Source organism: Rattus norvegicus, chromosome X, assembly GCF_021556685.1.
Source record: "Rattus norvegicus strain SHRSP/BbbUtx chromosome X, alternate assembly SHRSP_T2T, whole genome shotgun sequence".
NCBI classification, from domain to species: Eukaryota; Metazoa; Chordata; class Mammalia; order Rodentia; family Muridae; genus Rattus; species Rattus norvegicus.
In genome coordinates this window covers 158,182,266-158,202,946 of record NC_141554.1, presented here as the reverse complement: position 1 = coordinate 158,202,946, position 20,681 = coordinate 158,182,266, and positions in this window count along the sequence as shown.

Below are 20,681 nucleotides of genomic sequence, written 5' to 3'. Positions count from 1 at the left end.
ACTCAGAGCTGAAATCAACCAAGTAGAAACAAAAAGGACCATAGAAAGAATCAACAGAACCAAAAGTTGGTTCTTTGAGAAAATCAACAAGATAGATAAACCCTTAGCCAGACTAACGAGAGGACACAGAGAGTGCGTCCAAATTAACAAAATCAGAAATGAAAAGGGAGACATAACTACAGATTCAGAGGAAATTCAAAAAATCATCAGATCTTACTATAAAAACCTATATTCAACAAAACTTGAAAATCTTCAGGAAATGGACAATTTCCTAGACAGATACCAGGTATTGAAGTTAAATCAGGAACAGATAAACCAGTTAAACAACCCCATAACTCCTAAGGAAATAGAAGCAGTCATTAAAGGTCTCCCAACCAAAAAGAGCCCAGGTCCAGACGGGTTTACTGCAGAATTCTATCAAACCTTCATAGAAGACCTCATACCAATATTATCCAAACTATTCCACAAAATTGAAACAGATGGAGCACTACCGAATTCCTTCTACGAAGCCACAATTACTCTTATACCTAAACCACACAAAGACACAACAAAGAAAGAGAACTTCAGACCAATTTCCCTTATGAATATCGACGCAAAAATACTCAATAAAATTCTGGCAAACCGAATTCAAGAGCACATCAAAACAATCATCCACCATGATCAAGTAGGCTTCATCCCAGGCATGCAGGGATGGTTTAATATACGGAAAACCATCAACGTGATCCATTATATAAACAAACTGAAAGAACAGAACCACATGATTACTTCATTAGATGCTCAGAAAGCATTTGACAAAATTCAACACCCCTTCATGATAAAAGTCCTGGAAAGAATAGGAATTCAAGGCCCATACCTAAACATAGTAAAAGCCATATACAGCAAACCAGTTGCTAACATTAAACTAAATGGAGAGAAACTTGAAGCAATCCCACTAAAATCAGGGACTAGACAAGGCTGCCCACTCTCTCCCTACTTATTCAATATAGTTCTTGAAGTTCTAGCCAGAGCAATCAGACAACAAAAGGAGATAAAGGGGATACAGATCGGAAAAGAAGAGGTCAAAATATCACTATTTGCAGATGACATGATAGTATATTTAAGTGATCCCAAAAGTTCCACCAGTGAACTACTAAAGCTGATAAACAACTTCAGCAACGTGGCTGGGTATAAAATTAACTCAAATAAATCAGTTGCCTTCCTCTATACAAAAGAGAAACAAGCCAAGAGAGAAATTAGGGAAACGACACCCTTCATAATAGACCCAAATAATATAAAGTACCTCAGTGTGACTTTAACCAAGCAAGTAAAAGATCTGTACAATAAGAACTTCAAGACACTGAGGAAAGAAATTGAAGAAGACCTCAGAAGATGGAAAGATCTCCCATGCTCATGGATTGGCAGGATTAATATAGTAAAAATGGCCATTTTACCAAAAGCAATCTACAGATTCAATGCAATCCCCATCAAAATACCAATCCATTTCTTCAAAGAGTTAGACAGAACAATTTGCAAATTCATCTGGAATAACAAAAAACCCAGGATAGCTAAAGCTATCCTCAACAATAAAAGGACTTCAGGGGGAATCACTATCCCTGAACTCAAGCAGTATTACAGAGCAATAGTGATAAAAACTGCATGGTATTGGTACAGAGACAGACAGATAGACCAATGGAATAGAATTGAAGACCCAGAAGTGAACCCACACACCTATGGTCAGTTGATTTTTGACAGGGGAGCCAAAACCATCCAATGGAAAAAAGATAGCATTTTCAGCAAATGGTGCTGGTTCAACTGGAGGGCAACATGTAGAAGAATGCAGATCGATCCATGCTTATCACCCTGTACAAAGCTTAAGTCCAAGTGGATCAAGGACGTCCACATCAAACCAGACACACTCAAACTAATAGAAGAAAAACTAGGGAAGCATCTGGAACACATGGGCACTGGAAAAAATTTCCTGAACAAAACACCAATGGCTTATGCTCTAAGATCAAGAATCGACAAATGGGATCTCATAAAACTGCAAAGCTTCTGTAAGGCAAAGGACACTGTGGTTAGGACAAAACGGCAACCAACAGATTGGGAAAAGATCTTTACCAATCCTACAACAGATAGAGGCCTTATATCCAAAATATACAAAGAACTCAAGAAGTTAGACCGCAGGGAAACAAATAACCCTATTAAAAAATGGGGTTCAGAGCTAAACAAAGAATTCACAGCTGAGGAATGCCGAATGGCTGAGAAACACCTCAAGAAATGTTCAACATCTTTAGTCATAAGGGAAATGCGAATCAAAACAACCCTGAGATTTCACCTCACACCAGTGAGAATGGCTAAGATCAAAAACTCAGGTGACAGCAGATGCTGGCGAGGATGTGGAGAAAGAGGAACACTCCTCCATTGTTGGTGGGATTGCAGACTGGTAAAACCATTCTGGAAATCAGTCTGGAGGTTCCTCAGAAAATTGGACATTGAACTGCCTGAGGATCCAGCTATACCTCTCTTGGGCATATACCCAAAAGATGCCTCAACATATAAAAGAGACACGTGCTCCACTATGTTCATCGCAGCCTTATTTATAATAGCCAGAAGCTGGAAAGAACCCAGATGCCCTTCAAAAGAGGAATGGATACAGAAAATGTGGTGCATCTACACAATGGAATATTACTCAGCTATCAAAAACAACGAGTTTATGAAATTCGTCGGCAAATGGTTGGAACTGGAAAATATCATCCTGAGTGAGCTAACCCAATCACAGAAAGACATACATGGTATGCACTCATTGATAAGTGGCTATTAGCCCAAACGCTTGAATTACCCTAGATCCCTAGAACAAACGAAACTCAAGACGGATGATCAAAATGTGAATGCTTCACTCCTTCTTTAAATGAGGAAAAAGAATACCCTTGGCAGGGAAGGGAGAGGCAAAGATTAAAACAGAGACTGAAGGAACACCCATTCAGAGCCTGCCCCACATGTGGCCCATACATATACAGCCACCCAATTAGACAAGATGGGTGAAGCAAAGAAGTGCAGACCGACAGGAGCCGGATGTAGATCGCTCCTGAGAGACACAGCCAGAATACAGCAAATACAGAGGCGAATGCCAGCAGCAAACCACTGAACTGAGAATAGGTCCCCCGTTGAAGGAATCAGAGAAAGAACTGGAAGAGCTTGAAGGGGCTCGAGACCCCAAAAGTACAACAATGCCAAGCAACCAGAGCTTCCAGGGACTAAGCCACTACCTAAATAGTATACATGGACTGACCCTGGACTCTGACCCCATAGGTAGCAATGAATATCCTAGTAAGAGCACCAGTGGAAGGGGAAGCCCTGGGTCCTGCTAAGACTGAACCCCCAGTGAACTAGACTATGGGGGGAGGGCGGCAATGGGGGGAGGGTTGGGAGGGGAACACCCATAAGGAAGGGGAGGGGGGAGGGGGATGTTTGCCCGGAAACCGGGAAAGGGAATAACAATTGAAATGTATATAAGAAATACTCAAGTTAATAAAAAAAAAAAGAAAAAAAAAAGAACAGAAAAATGTCCATCAAAAAAAAAAAAAAAGAGTTGGAGGATAGACTGAGTTATGAGAGACTCCTGTCTCAAACAAACAAACAAACAAATCTATTTAAAAAGATGATTAGTCAATTATCTAAGCACATTTAATAGATGAAATCATTCTTTTTCTAGATCAAAACCATCATATTAATATTGGCCTGTCTCTGACACTGACACTGCACTCTTCTGTCTTCTGAACTTCTCTGACACTCCTCTGAACTTCTAGGAGCACGGGAAGGAATCGCAGATGGAGGGAGAAAATTAAATCCTTATTAAAGGAACAAATTAGACAAGCACTGAGAAAGTGATCCAACAATATGAACCCAGCTGCTACTAACAGTCCAAGATTTTCTGTTGTTTCCTGTTTTGCTTTGGTTAGATTCAGTGGGGTTCCTGGTGCTCACCATATCCTAAACATAGTTCCAGGGCAGAGAAGGAACACCTGTTGGCTCCTGTCGCCCTGTGCCAGGTGTACTCAGTTTGTTTGCACTGCTCCTGGACCATACGACAGTAGAAATCACTGGTGACTTTTCTTCTGTAAAAGGGAATGAACTCATTAGGCAAACGGGGAGGATTGGTAGTCCCTCACATAGACGCAGACTCTTGCTCACGTCCTACACTCAGCACGTGACATGATGATGAAGGAACTAGTAAGGCTTTCAAAGATTTCAGATCAAAGAAGTCTAAAATGGTTTTGTAGAAACCCCAGGAAGTTTTCCCTTCCCACAAATTCAAATCAGGGCTCTCTGCTGCTCAGCCGGACAAATCTACCTCACGCTTCCCAGGCTCCCCATCATTATTAGTTTATAAAGATTCATTGATATTCAATTAAATAGTTCTAATGTTCTCAATGCAGCCCCAGACAGCACTTTATAAAGAATACATCCGCCCTCTGGAGACAGCTGGGGAAGCCAATTAGTCCAGTAAATTTGCATATCAATCCAGCTGTGGAATGAAGTCAGCCTTGTTCACTAGGCACAAAGTGAAGAGCAGAGGGAGGGATCCAAGTGCCCCAAGTCCTTTATTCCCTCACCTCAAGGGAGCCCCAGCTCTCATGAAAGCCTGTGAATACTGGGAGAAAAAGACCATAAATGCTCCCATTTGCTGCCAAGTTTGCGCTATCACTTAGATGCAATTATTAATGGGGAGTGTTTAATGGTCTTCCAAAGGTTAGGACTAATTCACATAAATATTGTATCATTTAGAAAAGGATTTTAGGTTTGGGGGTTTAAATTTGACTAGTAATTCTATTGTCAAATTAAACTTCAATGTAATGAGATTACAATTTTCTGATTATTCCATCATATAGAAAAGAATCAATTCAACTTTAAAAATGAAGACATTTCAGGTTCACTGCTATGCAAAGTTACCCTGCAAAGTACTACAAGGAAAGGAAGCAGTTTGGCAAGACAGAAACAACTTTCAGTGATAGCAGATTCATTCACTATGTGAGTTGGAAACAGCTAAACTCATGATAATTGAGCAAGTCCTGCCCCTATGCTCCTCCCAAGGTGGCTTTTGGGGTCTCTCAGTGCATTGGTTATTTCTCCTCTGCTATCTCCCTCTCCAATAAGCAATAAAATGGACTACTTGAAAGCAGTAGAAGAGAACAAATCAAAAGCAGTCATAATGAAATCCCACTCTCTATGCTAACTTTGAAACACAGAATGAAAAGCATTGCATTCTTTTGGGTATAAGATTTGATAAGATTTTATTAAATGTACACTTCGTATAATCACTCCCCCAATTTATATAAACATTCTGTAACTCTCAAATATCTCCTCTGCGCCACTGCAATCTATATGATGGTTCTATCCACCTCCTGAAATATTGACCACCCTATGGTTTCTACAATGGTTTTGAATATATAGCCTAGATGCCATGTTTTAACTGTGACACTGTCAGAATATAAAAGAAGGAATATGTCTTTGAATAAGGAATGTTTTGTCCCTCTCCCTCTGTTTCTCCTCCTCTAACTCCCTGGCTCAGTCCTAGGAACCAACTCCAGGGCAATTTCTCTAGTTTCTACTACCCAACTAATTTCCTAAGCCCACACCTCTCTTCTCTATCTCTGAAGCACTTTGCAAATGTGACTGCTATTCAAGTTACTTGGTAATTTCCAGTCACATTTATTTGAGAGGAAAATCAAAATGCTAAGAAATAAATGACTTCCCTATGGCCTCAAGCTCAATACAGTTCAGACAAAGAATCTAAATATCATTGTTCATCTTGATTAGAATCAAGAACGAACAGAAATAGATTAAAGTGTTTGTAACTATTGCTTCAATTGCTTTTACTATTTTGATTTTCTTCTATTTTTGCTAGTTGGGCTTTTTTCTAATCCACAACATATGTCAACATCATGTTCATACATGTTAGACAATTTTAAAGAATTTGGAAGGTGCTGGAGAATTAGCTTAGCAGTTAATAGCATGTGTGAAAGTAAGCAGACCCAGGTTCAAATTCTCAACACCAAGCAAAACACAGGCATGGTTGTTTGCACTTGAACCCCATCATTGAGGTAAGAGAAAGCAGTGTGTCACAGGAGTCCACTGGCTAGCCATAGCCCATACAGTGAGTTTTAGCTTCAGAGAGAGCCCCTATCTCAAAGAAGGACAAGGAACAATAGAGGAAGACACATGATGTCTGTACACAGGTACACATACTTACACAAATATTCACACACACACACACACACACACACACACACACACACAAAACCACTTTTGGGGAACAACCATTAGAATTCCATGACCACTGAAATTAACAAGTTTCATAAAAACAAAACTAAAAACATCTATTAAAACTAGGAAATTCAAAGTCACACGTGACTTTAACATGCCTCTCTGAGAATTTCCAGAACAGAATATCATCAGCATCATCAGCAACATTAATGGATGTCAGAACCCTGTAGGAATTAAATATAAGAACTGATGGCCATAGATTCAGACCAGAGACTGACAATTATTCTTGAGGGTGTAATTCCATTCCCACGTGAGAACTTAGCAATGATTGAAGATAACTTTGTTTATAGCAACTGCTAGGCTACCAGCCACCCCTGGCAGCTGCTTGGCACTAGGCTTTAAGTGAGTAGAGGTCAAGGTGGGAAGTAAGCATTGTGAAATTCTTTCTACTACAAAAGAGTTCCTAGCTCAAAATGTTTATCTTGCCATTGTCAAAATGTCTGGTCTTAAGACAAAGTCTTTCTCCAGAGCCCAGGCTAGCCCAAAAGATCTTCACACCTCAGCCTCCAGGATCAGGATTGCAAGGGATCTCACCATGTCCTGATGAGTTTTTGAGTTTCTGAGGATTCAATACAAAACCATCATCACATTTTTAAAGGTATAGGCAGTAGTCTAATCTGATGTTGACAGCCACAACTTGGACACACAGATGGATCTCTGGCCTTCTCAGAGTCAGTTCTTTGATGGGGCTACTGCCTTTCACACAGCTACTCATTACGGTCTGCTTCAAAGACTCGTTACTCTGGAAGAACTGACAGTAAAAACAGTAGCAACTTTGACAACTCCATGTACCAAAGACACCAGAGGACTAGGTCTACATTTGTCATAGTCAGAACAGCCACATCTACCTGTCCAGACAGATTATTGGAGAATGGTGTGGCATAAAAAGCTTTGATAGCCCTGTCCCTCTTCACAGTCTGCTGTTAATCATGAGCAGGAAGAACACTTTATCCCTGTCCCATTGAGAGCTATCTCCCTACCCAAGACTGACCCTGATACCAGGTTGGCCTCCTCTCTTGTCCAAAGCAAGAAAAGACCTCAGGCATACTGGAAGCCAAACCACAGTTAGTTGTCTGCCTGGCTGTATACTCACTCTTCTAGGAGAAAGGACAGGCTGCTGGAGGTGCCTGTGGAATGGATTCTGGCTATGATTTTGTCTTTTTCCCATTCACAGAAGAAAAGACCCCATGAGTCCAGATGTACACTGGTTAGAAATTTTTATTGTCTTGTTTGTCAACTTGACACAATTTAGGAAGAAGGAACTTCAGTTGAGAAAATGCCTTCACTAGACTTCCCCATAGAGAAGTCTATCAGGCATTTTCTTAATTAAGAATTGATGTGGGGGGGGCTGGGGATTTAGCTCAGTGGTAGAGCGCTTACCTAGGAAGCGCAAGGCCCTGGGTTCGGTCCCCAGCTCCGGAAAAAAAAAAGAACCAAAAAAAAAAAAAAGAATTGATGTGGGGATGCCTAGTCAACTATGGGCAGTGCTTCCCTGATCAGGGATAGGGTATATAAGAAAGCAAGCTAAGCATTCCATGAAGATCAAGCCAGTAAGTAACAATGTTCTTCCATGGTTTCTGCTTCATTTCCTGCCTTGAGTTTCTGTCCTAATGTCCTTCAGTTATAGAGTGTGATCTGAAAGTTGAAGGCTGAATTAAATCCTTTTTCCACAAGTTGCTTTTGAGCATGATTATTTATCACAACAATAGAAAGCAAATTAGGACAGGATGGTATCTCCCTAAAATTGCCATCAATATTATTGTCATACAACTGATGTGACACAGTGGCAAACTCTATTGGATCCCTACGTGAACACATCTGAAGGTATTGTCCCGCTCTTCAGTTTGCAATGAGAAGACACCGTGCCTCAGTCGCCCTGGCAGATTTTCTTTCTAACCATGTAAATAAGCCCCTCTGAAGACGGAGGTAGTTGGTATCTACACTTTGTCTATTTATTGAAACAGTTATGATTTATAGAAGGTATAGATGATATATATCTATACCTGATAAGCCATATTTTATGTACAAAATTTATTTGCATGGACTAGACAATGTACAGTGCTTTCAGAAGAACAAAGCTCATATGTGTATGTTGTGCTGGGGGACTTTTAATCAATCACAACAAGACACATAAGGCTACAAAATATCTATACAGTGGTTCAAACTTTTAAAAATATTTATATGTATTTATTTTATATGTATGAATGTTTTTCCTGGATGTGTGTATCTGTACCATATGTGTTGTGTGCCTGATGCCTGTGGAATTTGAAATAAAGCACTGGTTCCCCTAAAACTGGAGTTACAGGTATTGTGAGCTGCCATCTGAGTGATGGACACTGACCGTGGGTCCTCCACAAGAGCAATAAGTGCTCTTAATCACTGAGCCATCTCTCCAGCCCCTGATTAAATTACTTAAATGATGCTGTTAGTGAAAGAAAGAAAAGAGCAGGAAAAAAGAAATGTTCTTCCACATAGACGATTGTTCATTAAGCAAATATTAAGCAGCTCACTGTGGATCTCAGATTGTCATTGTTTAGCAAGGTATGCAAGGCAGGCCTCTAGGCCCAGTTTCCCACATCTATAAATGGGGGGATTATAATAGCAGATGTGTGCTTGATGAGTAGGAACCCTTCTTCCACTCCTCACCTGTAACATTTACTTGGTCCATTAGACATTTTTTCCATAAGCTTTTGGAGATTCCACTCCTTATTTATAAAACAGTTCAAGTACTTTATGGAAATCATGGGTGGTGACCCTGGCTTTCAAGATAAGTGGGGTTTTGCCCCTTTTTTACACAAATTGTACACACTGTTTTGGAATCATGTCACACTAAGGGAAAAAGCACAACCTAAACCAGTGTGCTTTTGTTGCATGTAGTGAAGAGAGATACTAGATTCTAGTCAAGATTAAGGATTGTATCTTTCTTCTAAAATCTTTCTTACTGAGTCACATCATTTTGATCCCTGTGAATAGAATTTACAAAAAATTCCTAAGGCATCAGACATTCTCAAACTCAGTCTACTTTCTCTATTATGAATGAACATGTAACAAGATATAGAAGACATGAGATGGAAAAGGAGCTCACATTCACTTAGCACTGATTCTGTCACAGTACTGGAATGCCATCTGCATCCGTTTGTCTTTTTGCCCTCATCTAATTGCACTGGTCAGGCTTTACCAGAGAAGCGGAGCCAGAAGACATCTCTAATATCTCTCTCTCCATGTATGTGTGTGCTCATAAGTGCATATACATATATATCAACTATTTTAGATAGCATAGATATGTATAGTAAATATACAGATGTTCTATTGGCTATGGAAAGAATATATCTTATTAAATAAGAACTATTATATATTTTAAAAGGTAAGACTGTGATTTAGGAGAGCTATAACTTAATTTTTTCAAAACCTATTTTAATGATGGTTTTTAAATGCTTTAACCTCCCTTGTAGCCACCACGCACCAGAGGTAGTGGAGTAGAAAGCATACTGGGGAAGTGGACGTGTTTAGAAAGGTCCTTTGGAGCAACTCCCATCTGTGTTGTCTGGAAGTTGGCAGTTCGGTTCACAGGTCAGCAGTAGCTCAATCCAGTAGCAAACACTTCAGATATAACCTAGCAGAGACAGCCAGCCCTCAGCCTTGCCTTGAGTCAGCAGGAGAGACCAACAGGAACACCAAAAGTTTTCAACTGTGCCTCTGTCAGGGAAGCAAATATCAGTGAAGACAGGAGACCCACAAGCATTTCACAGCTAGCTGTAACAGCAAGCCACGCTCAGCCTCTGTCACTCCATGGAGTCCTAATTATACCATGCAAATATCATGTGTCCTCTAGGTGCCTTGCCTCAGCATGGGTCTTGCCTCAGCGCATGCATCCAATCAGCCCAGAAACTGCAGCACGCCACCAGAAGGTTTTGGTGTGTTTCTCACTCCGTAAGTCCCAACAAATGCAGCTCAACTACACAATGTAAGGTGGACCAATACATACATGTTGTTAGTGAAGAAGCTTTCATCATGTGTCCTTTCACGTGCTTTCTTTAGCAAAACATCCACCCTCCTGTGTCTGCTTCAGTGTCTTCCTTCACAAGTGTGCCTTAGACTCACACCTGTGTCAACTTTAACTAAATGTTCCTTCACGTGTTTCCCCAGCAAAACATCATCCAGCACAGCTAACTCTCCAAAGAGCCCTTAAAGTTTTCACTTCAGAGAACCAAGCATAGTTCTGGCTCAAAAGCCAATAAACTTAACACTCAAGAAAAGTCAGTGAATTCAACTTGTGTCTGAAAGCCAGAAAACATGATACTCTACATTACAGTTCCTCACCACAAGTTCCTCTCCTTGGTTGTTCTATTCTATCCATGCCTTCAAGTTATTAGGTGAAGCTCATCCATTTTAAGGAAAACACTCTTCTTCACTGAGTTGCTGAGACATATGGTAACCTCATCCAAGCCACTCTTGGACACATCAAGAAATATCCTGACCCCAGTCCCTGGCCAAATAAAACTGACCTGTAAAATTAACTATTGCATCTCATTGGGTGTACACAATACACACAAGTTACAATTTAACAGAAGTGACTACCACTCAGTAGTGCAATGCTCGGGGTAGATGGCAAGTACACATTGGTCCACCAGACCAATCAAACAGAGCCAGGACAAAGAGTAAGAACACAAATGAAGTGGGTTTCCTGTAGTAAGTCTCTTGCTAATTTCTTTCAGGAATAAAATGAGAGCACAGAAGGAAGTGTCCTGTGAGATCCTTCTCTCTAGCCAGATTCTTCATTTAAACATGACATGTTCAGATGTTCTACTTCAAAAGGGCCTTTCCTTAGCCCTTTATCTTGTAGCTACTATGACTTCTCCCTTCTCATCCAATCAAATTGCTTAGCAAAACTAGTTTTTGGACACTGTTTCCTTTGCTTTTCTCTACTCCATGGTTCAGTCCCCTGTAATTTTATGCTCAACCCCAACCCTTCTCCCTAAAATGTGAGTTGTTTAGAGTAAAATTCAATAGGACATGTGCCACTTCTCAAGTCACTGTCTGACACAATGCTTAGTCAGCAGCACTTCATTCTTAAAGCTTGTTTCTGCTTTTGCTTCCAGGACATTACTATTTCCTTGTTTTGATTCTACTTCTCTGAAAATTTTGTCTTAGTCTTAGACTTGCTGTCTGCCCACAATTATGTAGCTACTGCAGTGTGAAATAGGCTTGAACACTAGAGTTCCCTCTGTCACCAGCAGTGTTCGGCTAAGTGTCTGTGAAAGACACTGTAGACAAATTCTCCAGACTGTGTGCAGGTTCAGGTTAATTACCTTTAATGTTCTTCCTGAATCTAAAATGTTACCTTTCTCAGTGCCATCTCACAAGTACTAGGAGCAGAGAAAGCTTCCCTAGTTCTTATCTACGTTAGTCTGAAGGCAAGTTGGCAAATTCACAGTAATTAAATTAGTAGACCAGTTTCAGTCTATTTTCAAATAAAAACTTTCCAGAACTATTAGCTATAACTTTGACAATAGCTTTGATGAGCAAAAGGGAGAACTGGGTTTCACAACTGAATTGCCTACATGACGAAATAGCTGACCTGGCTGCCCCTTTGCCAGGTGGAAAGGAAGAGATGAGCTAAAGCACCTCCCAAGTCCAGGCTTCCTTCCACTGCTCTGACCTCTACGTGTTGCCTTCTGCTGCACATCCCAGCATCTTACAACTCTCCACTCATGGTCCCAGCTCTGAGCATCCCCTCTAACACTCAGAAAATGAGAAAGGAGCTAGGAACACAAGTTCATGCTATTATATAAGAGGGCAAGATGGCTCAGTAGGTAAAGATGCTTGTTAACAAGTGTGATGCCCTACGTTTGACCCCTGGGATGCACATGGTGGAATGAGAGAACTTGAAAGCCTAGAGGAGGCCTATGAAATCATGAATTCAGCCACTGACCATGAGGATGGAGAAGAAAGATATTAAACGCTTTTGAAGAAGTAGATTTTTATGAATTTAAACCATGAGTGCAGCAAGAATCCTGTGAAAAATCTAGACCAGTCTTGTACAGACCTAATGCAGGCAAGAACAGTGTGACCATATTTTCAATGACTGTATCATGCTTTAAAGATAGCATTCCATAGCCCTTCTTCTTTAATGCTCCCTAAGCCTTAGAGGAAGGGATACAAATGTCCTTAAACATCACTTATCCTCAGCATTTTAAGCAGTCATAACTGCATTCTCTGTGTTTGCTACAAAGGAAAAGTTCTCTAATTAAGAATGAAGTTATTATTTGTCTATAGAGACAAATACAAAAATTTATAAATGAAATTAAGAAATTTTCACACCCACCACAAAAGAAACGATCTACGGAATGGGAAAATGCCTTTGCCAGATACGCATCAGATGGGAGATTAATTTCTTGGAAATATACAGAACTAAAACAATTACACACTAGAAAAATCAAATCATCCAATCAATAAATGGACTTCTAAACAATTGAAAAGATTCCGCATCCTCAACCATGGGGAAATAAAAATTAAATGCCTCCAAGAGTCTATATCATGCCACTCAGAATTGCTAAGCAGAAAACAAGCAACAGATGTTGTCAAGGATATAGGAAAAGGATATTCATTTCTGGTGGGAAGTGCAAACTGTGGGAATCAGTATGGTGGTTCTTCAAAGAAAAAATGAAAATGATTATCTTATCCACATGTATGATTTCTAGGTATTTACTGAATGAATTATATTTTCCAATGCTAAGAATTGAACTCAGGGCCTTAAACTGGTAAGCAAGCATTCTACCACTATGCTACAACTACACCCTTCAAACCTAAAAAATTCTATATCCTACCTGTGGTGGTTTGAATAGGAATGACCCTCATAGACTTGTGTGTTTGAATGTTTAGCCCATAGGGAGTGGCACTATTAGAAGGTGTGGCCTTGTTGGAGTATGCGTGACCTTGTTGGAGGAAGTGTGTCATTGTGGAGGTGGGCTATGAGACCCTCCTCTTAGCTGCCTGGAAGCCAGTCTTCACCTGTTTGTCTTCAGACCAAGATGTTGAACTCTGGGCTCCTCCAGCATCATGTCTGCCTGTACACTGCCATTGCTCCCCCATGGTGATAATGGACTAAACCTCAGAACCTGTAAGCAAGCCCCAATTAAGTGTTGTCTTTTATAAAAATGGCCTTGGTCATGGTGTCTCTTCACACCAATGAAACTTGAAGTAAGACACTACCACACAAAAATGTATACATCTACATTCATTATTTCTCTATTCACAAGAGGAAGGAATCAAATGCTGATGTGTATGCATGTATGTCATGAGACTAGAAAAGGAATCCTGAAAAGAAGTGAAATACCTTAAGGTATGGGAGGGGCAGAGTGGTAGAATATATGTAATATGAAAACAGAAGGCAGCACTCTCTCTGGAGAAAGAGATAGACCAATTGGCAGGAAGTACAGGATGGCATGAGGAAGGGTACAAATGAAAACCAAGTAGAATGACTCACGTGTATGAAAATGTCATACGGAAGCCCACCCAGTACTTTGTATGCTAACCTAAAAAGACTAGTTTTTAAAAATGGCTTGACAAACACTCATACAAAATAATTGCAGTATTTACATTTAAACTAAAACCATTTTTCCTAATGCTCATATTATAGGTTCTTCCAATATACAAAATTGTTGCTACATTCTAATAACTTGTCCCTATGGTTGAAACATGAAATAAGTGACGTTTAAAGAATAAAATAAAGCAAGTACTTGTCAGGCTAAGGCAGGATCAATTATATGGACAAACTGCATAGCAGGAAGGAAGGAAGGAAGGAAGGAAGGAAGGAAGGAAGGAAGGAAGGAAAGAAAGAAAACTAAGCATTATACCTTTGCTTTAAAAAACAAAACAAACCCTTTCCTCAATAAACAGTACATACCGTATACCTCAATTCTTATTGATCCTAATGTCTTTGCTTTATTTATTCATTTATTTTTAGTTGACAAAATGTATACAAATTTATGGTGTAAAATGTGACGCTTTGCAATATGGCTCCATTACTGATGACTAATTGAGCTCATATTTCAAGTATGCAATACCCTGCTGTTAGCCCTGTCACTATCAGCAGGGAATCTTGTACTTGTGGGAGAACCCTAAGTGCAATTCTCTCTCTCCTTGATACCACCTCCTTATCTCCTGGCATCTATATTCTATTCTTCGGTGAGGCAGAGGCAGACACAGGGAAATTTCCATGAGTTCCAGGCCAGCCAGAATACAATGTAAAATTGTGTTTCAAATTTATTAAATAAATAAAATCTAAGAATTCTTACATTCAGGGGGTGGGGGAACAGGACTGAAGCCCAGAGAACCAGCAGAAAGAATGGAAACAGGAAACCTCAGGAGGTAGGAGGTTGGGAGGACCCTCTAGAATGCACCAGAGACCTGGGAGGTGAGAGACTCTCAGAACTCAAAGGGAGGGGGACCTTAGATGAAATGCCCAACAGTGGGGAGAGGGAACTTGTATAGTCCACCTCCAGCATCAAGTGAGAGATGGGGTTGCCATCCCACAGTCAAAACTCTGACCCATGATTGTTCCTGTCTGAAAGAACTGCAGGAATGGAAATGGAGAAGAGCCTGACGAAAAGAAGGTTCAAGGACAGGCCCAAAGTGGGATCCAGCTCAAGAGGAGTCCCGATGACCTGACACCATTACTGAGGCTATGTGGCATTCACACAAAGGGACCTGTCATGACTGCCCTCCAAAAGACCCAACAAGCAGCTCAAAAAGTCAGATGCAGATATGTGCACCCAACCAATGAACAGAATCTGGTGACCCGTGGTTGAATTAGGGAAAAGCTGGAGGAAGCTGAGGAGGATGGCAACCCTGTAGGAGGACCAGCAGTCTCAATTAACCTGGACCCTCAAGATCTCTCAGACACTGGACCACCAACCAGGCAGCATACACCAACTGAGATGAGGACCCCCAACACATATACAGCAGAGGACTCCTGGGTCTGGACTAAGTCAGAGAAGATGCACCTAATCCTCCAGAAACTTGAGACCAGAGGGAGTGGGAAGGTCTAGTGGAATAAGGGGGCTTGGGAGTGGAGGGGTAGGGACATCCTCTTGGAGATCATGGTAGAGTGAGAAATGGTATGAGGAACAATCAGAGGGCGAACCAGGAGGCAGATAACAACTGGACTGTAAAAATGATTAAATAATAAAAAATAGTAATAATAATAATAATAGGAAAAAATGTAGATTAAAATAGCTGTGCCATCTATGAATGGAAACAATCATATAAAACATTTTACTCAGAATTTAGCAACATGGAGGGAGGCAAGAACAAGAAACAGAGGGAGTGGACATAGTCAAAGACCATTATATCCATGTTTTGATATGTCACAATTAAAGTAAGAAGGTGGAAGAAAAGATCCTACTATTAAAGATTCACTTTATTAAGCACAAGTTTTCCACTTGAAATCACTATTTTTGACCTATTTGTCACTTTTATCACTGTGACAAAGTGTTTAGGGAAATAACTTTTACTAGAGAAAGGATTTTGGTTTAGTTCATGGTCATTAGGTTCTGCTGTTTCTGGCCTGTGGGTAGTAAGACAGAGAACACTGAAGTATGAGGGTCCAGTTGAAGAAAATCATTCATCCCTTGTCAGTCAGGAAGGCAAGAGGGAAGAGAGAAGCTGAGGAAAGAGAAGACACATACCCTAAAGGTATGTCCAGGAACCCAACATCATCAAACCAGGCTTCACCTTTTAACAGGACATTAAGCTACGAACCCACCATGGATTCATGTAGAGTAATGAGTGCCCTCAGGATTCAATCACCTCTCAATAGCACTTTAGCCTCACTACCATAAACCTTTTGACAAGGAGCATTTCACATCTGAGACCCTAACAATCCTACTGAGGACCACTGCTGCTTTCAGCAGTCCCTCCTTGTCTCCTACTGCTTCTATGTATGAATCTTTATGAGTTTGTTCTACTTAGCGGTCACTGAGTTTTTTGATCAGAGAGAGAGGGCAAATGGGGGTTAAAAAGGAAATATTTGGAAGGACAGCTAAGTTTAAGGACCATTTGAGGAATAGTACGGAAACCAATACAGCAGACACTTCCTAAAATATATGCATATACGGACAATCTAACTAAAATGGCCAAATAATGGGAAGAAAGAGCCTCAATTAGACATCTCTTATCACCAAATGAAGCCTCCAGTTCTGGAAATTGGTTACTTCCAAATTGTTATCCAAAGGGGCCCCAGGTGAACCTCCAAACAATATGGGCTTCTGGCAAGGCTATTGGTTGCTCTCCATAAACTGGGGGTAAGGCCTTATTACTGAAGACAACACCTACACGACTCACTGATTATGGAAAAGTTGAGCCTTCACCCGTACTGAGTAGAGTTCATGCCACTGAAAGGTACTCTGTCCACTACCAAACGAGAAAGGTAAGCACTAACCCAGCTACAAACCCTTTGATCTACAATAGTGCACTAATGCAGTATTGGGATAAAGCTCGTGTGAATAACTAACCAATGTCTGACTGAAATCGATCCCATCCCTGACGCTGCTCAGGTGGCCAAGAACCTGAGACTAGATAGGCAAGGAACATAGGAGAAAACCAAATACTGTAGCTCAGCTAAAGGAATTAGCAACAGATGACTCCTAAGAACTCTCTGCTGTACTCATAGATCCGTGCCTTGCTCAGTATCATCAGAGAAGCTTCCATGTGTGTCAGATGAGAAAAAATAGAGACACACAGCCAGACAATATTCCAGACAAGAGAATGAGAGACCTTCGAACACTTAGCTGTAAACGAGATGTCTCCATCAAATCCCTCCTCTCAGGGCTCAGGGAGCATTGCCTAAGAGAAGACAGAGTATAAAGAAGGGCACCAAGAAATCAAGGCCTTCTAGTCAGCACAAAGGATGCATGGATAAACACAGAGACCAACGCACCATGCACAGGGCATGCACCCATCAAATGGGTCTCAGACCAAGCCCGGTGCCCAGCAGTAGATGGCCAATGAAAAATTAACTAACTTAATGGTAATTTTGGAGGCTGCTTGCTTATTTTTCTCATAATGGCTCTTTGTTTTTCAGTCCATTCGATTGTTTTGCTCTATTCAGGTTTGCTTGTTTTTATTTTATCATTTTTAAGAGGCCTGTTTGTTTTCTTCCCCCCCCCCCCCGTTCTTTTTTTCGGAGCTGGGGACCGAACCCAGGGCCTTGCGCTTCCTAGGTAAGCGCTCTACCACTGAGCTAAATCCCCAGCCCCTCCTGTTTGTTTTCTAATGAGAAAGAACAAGAACAGATGTGGATTTGGGAAAGTAAAGGTATCTGGGAGGAATCAGAATATATTTTATGAAAAAAACTATTTTCAATAAAAATAATTTTTAAAAAAGAAGGGATTAGGCCAGAAATGTACCTTTTTGGGAATAAGATTAATGGTCCTCATTTTTTAAAATATACATTTTCCTATCATTTGGGTTTTTGTCCTTCTGCCTGCTACAGAGTTATACCATTTTCCTAGAGCTGCAGCAAAAGTTCATAGCTAGTAACCTGGGGAATCAGAGGGGAATGCTGGTTCTCAGCTTACTTTCTCCATTTCCTTCATCTAAGACCACAGCTCAGTTAACATTCTCTAAATAATCCCTCAGGCTCACCAGAGACTAACCTCACCTGGATAACTTCTCCCACTTCTACCCTGAAGCTTTTCTCCTAAATGATTCCAGGGCATGCCAAATAGACAAGCAAAATTAACCATGGCATCCACTAAGCTTAGCAGAATCCTTTGCTTTTTAGAAGTATTGAAAGGCTTTGAGAAGTCTCATGCCTGTACTTCTTAGAAACTTTCTGTTGACTACACTTATTATTTTAATTGATTTCCCACTTTCCAGTTCTCTATGAGACTTATTTGTACTTTATTTTTATTCTGTTTTTCTGCCCATTTTAGGCTTATGAAACATACTCATCTTAGATTTCATTTCCTAATATACATAACCAAACCTGTACTTCCAAACCTTTGCAGTTCAAAATATCTTAAAACGGCTATTGAGACTTTTCTGTTTGATGCAAGTTGGTGGTGGTGCACACTTTCAATTCCAGCACTAGCAAAGACAGGTGGGTCTCTGAGTTTGAGGCCAGCCTGCTCTACAAATCACAATCCAGGACAACCAGAAACCCTATCTTGGAAAAAAAAAACAAAAAACAAAAAAAGAGCAAACAAAAAAAAAGACATTTTGTCTGTGAATTATTTTTTGTCTGTGAATTATTTTTTGTCTGTGAATTATTTTTTGTCTGTGAATTGTTTAGACATTGCTTAATCTCCATGTAGTTTTCAGCTTTCTGTCTATATTTCTGTTGTTGATTTCTAACATGATTTGAGATAATAATATGATTCGTTTTCCTTTAAACTCATTAAGGTGTATTTTCCTCACCAAGAACATAATAGTATATGTGACACATGAGCTTCTGAAGGGTGTATTCTGCCTTCACTGAAGGAAGTACTGTAGAAGTGTCACTGAGACATATTTGATTGACAGCACTGCTCATTTCTTCCACATCCTTACAGATCTCCCAGCTGATGAATCTGTCAGTTACTGATACAGGGCTGTTGAAGTCTTCAAATATATTTTTTGAATTTGGTTCTTCCTCCTTGCAGTTCTGCCAGTTTTTAATTCACATATTTTGACAGTGTGCTTTTCGAAGCATCAATTTTAAGGATTATTATTTATTCCTGTTATTACATCATTATACAATACTGTTCTTCACAGCTAATGATTTTTCTTGTCTAAAACTGTTACAGGTCTTGGCAGTTTTCTTTCAGTTAGCAATAGCATGGTGGGTCCTTTTCTACCCCTTTATTTCTAATCTGGCTAAGTCTTTATAATTGATGTTAATCTGTTTCTTATAGAGAACATATGTGACTCTTGTTTCCATAATCTGTCATTGTGTTGACTTTTTAAATTTTTTAAATATAGTCTTCTTACATTGTAGCCCAGCTACCTGGGAACTCACTCTGTGAGCCAGTCTAACCCTGAGCTTGCAGCAGTTCTACTGCATCAGTCTCCTGAGTGCTGCAGGTGCGTCCAGAGCATCCAGGAGGAGTCTCTCCTGCTCCCCTCCCACCATCGTATCCATATTTACAATTCTATTATATTTGTTATGGCACTTTGTTTTTGCATTGATACTTCTACCCTTTTCCTGCCTTCTTCAGGTTATGCTGAGCATTTCATGATTGTGTTTTCTTATCCCACTTACATAATCAATCATATATCTTTTATTAAGTTTTTCTTGATTTCTCCAAAAACATGTTCAATGTTAGGAAGTTAAGCTTTGAAGCCTGTGTGTTGTGTTACTGTGAACTCTAGGCCAACTGGTGGCTGGAACATAGACACAGAGTTTCAGATTGGGAAGATGAAGAGTTTATGTAAATTAATAGTTTTGGTCATTGAACAATACTCAGAATCCAGTTAAAGCCACTGATGTATACACTGAAATGGTTAAAATTCTGCTGTGTATAGGTTATCAGACTTTATCACTAAAGGCCAGACAAATGCATTGTTTCCATTTAAACAAAATTGCTCCAATAGGCAACATGACTATAAATTACTCAAAAGTGGGTTAAAGGAGCCTACATGAAGGCTAGGATTGCTGTTACACCCATGCACACAAAGGAAAAAATTTGCCAAGATGTCACTTTACAGTATACATTATATTTTCTTTACAAACATAAAGATTGGCATCTGGGCGAAATCTGGCATGGACAAATCACATGCTTTCTGCTGAGTGTAATGTGTGTCTAAAACCCTAACACTTTGGCACTCAGGGAGGCTTAGGTGAGGGAGCTGGGGTCTCAAGTTCAAGGACAGCCCACCTGCATAGTGAGATGACGTCTCAAACAAAATGGAAATAAATAAACAAAATGTCCGCTTGCAAGAGTTCCTGCACGGGAAGCACTTGTGGCTATTAGAGGAAACCAGAGAACTGGCCTCTGGGTTGGGGGTGGGGAGGTTGGGGAATCACAAAGTGTGCATATGCATAGTCCCAGCGAAACAATGAAACTCCCTGCATTTGAAAGTAGAGAAACAGCTTTACACCTAGCAGGAGCCAAGTGGGAGTGGCAAATCTGACCTGTGAGTTCTGGGACTCCCAAGAAGACAAGCAGGGAGAGGGAATACTTCTGAGATTTTGGGCTTGCTGTGTACTGATTTGCTTTGTGGGATTGATTGTGTAAAGGACGGGCCAGCCTGCTGATCTGGCCCTACACTCATCAACCCAGCTGAGACCAAAGCTGAGCACTTGAGGGCAAACTCTGAAGTTTTGTTGTAATAAAGGATTCACCCCTTCCATTTCCTCTTGGAATCTGGGACCCGGTGAGTGCCAGGAGAATGGC